Source organism: Cebus imitator, unplaced genomic scaffold, assembly GCF_001604975.1.
Source record: "Cebus imitator isolate Cc_AM_T3 unplaced genomic scaffold, Cebus_imitator-1.0 Scaffold9, whole genome shotgun sequence".
NCBI lineage: Eukaryota > Metazoa > Chordata > Mammalia > Primates > Cebidae > Cebus > Cebus imitator.
In genome coordinates, this window is record NW_016107324.1 from 2,155,415 (window position 1) to 2,161,097 (window position 5,683).

Here is a 5,683-nt window from a genome sequence, read left to right on the forward strand (position 1 = left end):
AAAAAAAAAAAGAAAAAGAAAAAAAAAACTCCTGTGATGGATCTGTGATATTTGAATTTATTATGTTAAAATACATTTTAGTTTATATAAAATTAATGAAAACTAAACTCATTAATAACTTCTTACTGCCACGCTTTATGAACTCTGCTTCCTAGATGGAGGTAAGTTGATGAACTGGAGAATCACCAACTAATTTAATAATGTCTGCAAAGAAACGCTGCCAATAATGTCTCCTTTGATACCTTGTATTGCTCAAATTCTAATTTAAGATGGAAGACATTAACTAAGATTTGAGACTAAAATAACAAATAGGTAAGAAATGTAATGATTAAAATAATTTATTTCGGCCATCAAATAAAAGACATGTGAGAGGGCAATCTAATTGCCTCTCATTTTGTCTTTTTTTTGCTATGTGAGACTGAAGCATTTTCAATTTTCAAAGATATTTGGCTATCTCAGAGGTACAGAGCATAAAAGGAGTATTTTTCATGGACAAACACTGTGTGACACTGATTGGAGAATCCGTGTCCTGGCAGTTTGGCAGCTGCCTTAGCCAGGAGGGGTCACAGTCTTTTCACAGGGCCCCGTGTGAAGCCTTGGGTGGGCTCCTCGGGCTTCATTTGGCTCTCAGGTTTCTCCTTTCCTTTAGGAAGGTGAGGAGAGAGGCTCAAGTGGGGAAAGAGGCTAAGATGGGAAGAGAACCTAGAACATAGCTGAAAGCATTAAGGTTACTCGAGAATATAAAGAATTTAAAGGTGGTTGTGCCACTGTACTCCAACCTGGGTGACACAGTGAGGCCCTGTGTCCTTAAAAAAAAAGAATTGAAAAGAGTCCTGGACCAGTAAGCAGAGTGCTCATAAACGACTGAATTTTCCCTTGCTCATCACGTTCATCTTGTACAAGTTTATGTCACAAAAACTTTTCAGCCATATTCAGAGTAAACCCCTGTGCTCACTTCAACAGTTAACAGCATTCTGCCATTCTCATTCCATCTTCCCGCTGCCTACTCATCACACCACCACTGAAAAATGACTGTTTTTCTTTACAGTTTTTTAAGATAAAATGTACATGCATTAAAAGGCACAAATCTTAACTGTCCCATTTTGACAAATGGATGTAGCCATGTAATCTACACCTTGTGTCATAAATTGGAACATATCCATCTTCCCAGAAAGCCCTCTCGGACCCTTCACACTCAACACCTCCTCAATACCCATCCTCTGACACCACAGGCAACCACTGTTCCAATTGTTTCTACTTTTGATCAGTTTTGCCTGTTCTAAAACTTCCTGCAAATGGAATCCTCAGTGTGTTTCTGGCTTCTTTCACTTAGGACCACGTCTGTGAGAGTCATCAGTGATGTTGCGTGTCTCTATAGGTTATTCTTTTTTATGGATGAGTTGTATCCATTATACATTCTTTTAAAAATATAGAAAATATATTCCAAGCACTTCTTTGGGAACCTTGATTTCTGTATCTGTTAAATGAGAAAAGTGAAATCCATGTAACCTAAGGCCCTTTCCAACTTTATTATTGTGTATCTCTTTCTTACACTTTATAGCCCTTTGCTCACAGAATTACACATGCTATAATGGTGCATTCTGGATTGTGCCTCTTCTAGTAAGACTGAAATAGTTGCCTCCCTAAGCATATTTCTGATAGGAATAGGACTTTGATCTTGTTAGAAAGATGATATGAAAAGGAAAAAGAAAACTTAAAGTTTTTCCACACAATGCCAGCTTGCAAAGCATATTTGTAACTCAACATGGGCTATTATTAGTATAATATTATGAATATTTATTGCCTTTGTAAACAGCAATTCTTTCTCAAGTCTCAATGGTTCTTTTTATACTCCATAGACAGACAAGTGACAAGATTCAAAGAGAAGGTGGCGACACCTCTTCATGCCTTTCTTTTAGCTCAGATCTCTGGGCTGAGGAGGAGGTTGACAAGCGCTACCAGAGTACTTCTGGCTCCATGATATCTGGTGAGCCCAGAGAGTCTCTCTCTCTGTGGGAGAGGAGCTTCCCTGTGGTTTCATTGGATGGGAGGGTGGCAGTGCAGGAAGCCCTTAAACAAGGGTGTGTTCATTCTTCATCCTGGTGCTATCACTGTCATTGTGAGATTGGAAGCTAAAAATTCTGAGGGGACTGATGATACTTGAGGGAGGGGAAATAACTAATTGTGTGAATATTGGAAAGTGCAATAGTCCTATCATGTAGCCTCTTGACCTAGCAGAGCTTTGGAAATGTGACTATCCTATGCTGAAAGACCATGGGCAGAGGTGAAGCTACTTCTTATTTTGATCCTTTGTAGACACAACCCTGAGTAGAAATGTGAAATCAGAAAGTCCACCTTTCTAACTCTGAAGTGTTCTGCTTATATGTCTCCTGCATTTAGGAAGAGGCAGTTACATGTATGATTTTGTAAGTTCTGTCCACTCCTCTCTTCGCCTCATGAGGACATTACGGAGGGAGGAGGTTTGTGGGGTTTCACATCACTTCTATCATGATCTTGGCCACTCCTCTATTCGCCTCTGAGGAGTTCCCATTTGGCTGGGAACTCTCAGCAGCCATGGCAGTAGGACTGCTGATCCCTCCGTGGTTGTCCCGATCTAACACAGGCACCGAACAGCTGAGCTACAGCCACCTCTTTAGTTTATGAGGATTTCTAGAAAGAAAATATGTCAAGATAAAAAAAAAAAAAAAAAAAAAAAAAAAAAAAAAAAAAAAAAAAAAAAAGCACCTACTCACTTTTTAAAAGTGAATTTTAAAAACAAATGATTCTATTTTCCTTATGAAGCTGTGAGGGCTGCAGTTAATAATCCAACATTCAATAACCCAAAACCAGAGTCTGAATCAAATAGAGAGCCTAGTTTTTAGAAACTACATTTTAGATTTGGAATCACAAGACCTGGTTTTACCTTTTACTAGTTGTATGACCTGGGGCAGATTTATAAGCATCAGTCTCTTCTGCTATAAAACAGATGATAATATTTGCCTTCTCTAATTTAAAATCACAATTTTGTAGGTCAAGTGGGATCACGTATTCAAATGTTCTTTGAAAACTGAAAAGCACAATATAACTCTAATGCACTTTTTATTGGAAACATCTCTAGAAAAATGTGGTCATGAATAAAAAATTATCTGGCCACCTGCAAGTCTACAATACAATTTTTAAAATGTAACCATCACACCTGCATCAGGTCTTATAAACACCAATCCTGCATATGTTTGATCCTGATGTTGTTAGCTCATGTATTAGTGGGGAGAATTAGGTCTCCTGAGACTCTAAAAGGAGAATTTGGTTATAAATGGTAGATAGTTAACTTACTTTTCTTTCTTTTTTTTTTTTTTGTTTTGTTTTTGAGATGGACTCTTACTCTGTCTCCAAGCTGGAGTGCAGTGATTCCATCTCTGCTCATTGCAACCTCTGCCTCCTGGGTTCAAGCAATTCTCCTGCCTAAGCCTCCTCAGTAGCTGGGACTACAGGCATAGGCCACCACACCCAGCTACTTTTTGTGGTTTTAGTAGATAACAGGGTTTCACCATGTTGACCAGGATGGTTTCTATCTCTTGACCTTGTGATCTGCCCCCCTCAGCCTCCCAAAGTGCTGGGATCACAGATGTGACATGCCTGGCCATTAACTTACATTTCTTTCAAAAATTTTAGATGACGATATTCTAGATCTTTTTGAAATAATTTTACTTTAGGTCTCCATTGTACTCTCATTACTGTATCTCTTGTGTCTCCTTTAAGTTATGATAAATTTGAAGTATTAACAGCAGCTTTTGCTGAGATGCTGGGTTTTGCAAGAAAACTATTAAAGAAAACATGTATGTACCTTATTCCTGTACTTGGAGATTCTAGAAATAAAAGGTGACATTTAACCAAACTGTAAAAATTAATTTTTTTAATAGAAAGAAGCACACTCTTTAGCAGAAGTTATTAAAAGTAATTATACAATTGTAATATACATGTAGAAGTCAAATTAACTGGAAAATTTTAGATCACAGTTTCATTTATTCAGCTTCATCCCAAGTAAGATATTTTATATAAATGAAACTTTTAGATAACTTAAATGTAAAACCATGGAATCCAGGGATTTAGAATTTTATTTTTTAAAGTGGAGCATCTGAATTAGAATCCTGCATTTATTTCTTAGGACTTCTGTAACAAAGTACCACAAATTGGGTGTCTTAAAATAACAGAAATTCATTACTGCACAGTTCTAGAGCCTAGAAATCCAAATTCAAGATGTTAGCAGAGCCATGCTCCCTCAGGAACCTGGAGGGGAGCCCTTCCTTAGCTTCTAGGAGTGCTGGCCATCCTTTGCTTTCTATGACTTGTAGCTACAGCACTTCAATCTCTGCCTAATACTGTCACATGGCCTTCGCCCCTCTTACATCTGTGCCTCTCCTTCTCTTCTTACGAAGGCATCAGTGATATTGGATTAGGGCCCGTCCTAATGATCTCATCTTAATTTGGTTACATCTTGTAAAGACCCTGTTTCCAAATAAAGTCACATTCACAGATACTAGGGATTAAGACTTCCACTTACTGTTTCTGGAGAGATACAATTCAACCCATAACAGAAACTAATAAGAATGTGAGGCTAAACCCTTATCTATCCCCCTCCTTTCTCAGCACCTTGAATAAGTCTAGTTTATGTGGTTGCAAGTAGTAGAACTTACCATGAACTGGCATAAGCAAACAATAGGAAAGCCTTAAGAACGACGGCATTTGGGAAATTCAGGTAATTTTCTTTCTTTTTCCTACAAATTTAATTCAGTCCTCTTTTTGTTTATAGACTAGCTTTCTCTGTTCCCCTTCACAGTACTGGCTAACCACCATGGTTTACACATTACTGGGTCATCCACCATGCAGGAAGAAGCCTCTGACTGGTCCTGGATGCGTCACGATCCTGTGGCTGACAGAGTAGGGAGCTGCAGCAGAAACACTGCAATTCCCAGAGGAGTGGCTGGGCGGACCACCCAATAGTTGGCTATTATGGACCTTCAGAAAACTCCCAGGTTTGGATCATTGAAGCACCAGTTTGAAAGCACATATCTGATCCTACCTCTTCATTTGATAGATGGGGAGATTTAACCTTTGTTATACCATCACCTACATTCTAAACATTTGATGGAAATATCTAATCATGAATATATATAATTATTTTCTAACACTTAAGGTTTTTTTTAAACAACTATCAGTTATAAGCTATATCCCTAGTATACTAATTTTTCATCTTCCTGTTCACCTGTTAGCAATGATGATTTGTGTTTTCAGCATGAAGCAGTAAGTCCTAGAGCTGGGGTAGTCTTTTCAGTTGTGATGGGTACTCAGAAAATAGATAATAGTTTGAATTTGGAAGGTAGTTAGGCACAGTGAAGAGAACCTTGACTTGGATTCAGAATTCTGGGTTCTGTGTCACAGTTTATTCTAACGGTTCTTTCAAGAAATAACTTTATGAAAGTTATTTCAATTTCTAAGCCTCCATTTTGTTTTTCACTTGTAGAGATAACAGATCTATATTGCTGGCTCCTCATGATGTATAAAGATATCGTATGCCAAAGCATTTTGTAAACTGTAAAGCAGTATGTACAGCCACTAGTGTCAAGGCCAGTGGGGCATCTTTTTGGAAAGAACGGGACATTTCAAGTCAGACACATCTGCTTCA

General features: G+C 38.1%; 1 pseudogene across 1 annotated transcript in view; it reads left to right on the forward strand.

The window, feature by feature from the left end:
• LOC119473511 overlaps positions 1–5,001 on the forward strand; it is a 5,535-nt pseudogene extending 534 nt beyond the window's left edge. Inside the window, exons 2-3 of the transcript XR_005202731.1 lie at positions 1,860–1,987; positions 4,838–5,001. The product of XR_005202731.1 is annotated as a 28S ribosomal protein S24, mitochondrial-like (transcript). The remainder of the gene's footprint in view (positions 1–1,859; positions 1,988–4,837) is intronic.
• Positions 5,002–5,683: the final 682 nt, after the last annotated feature.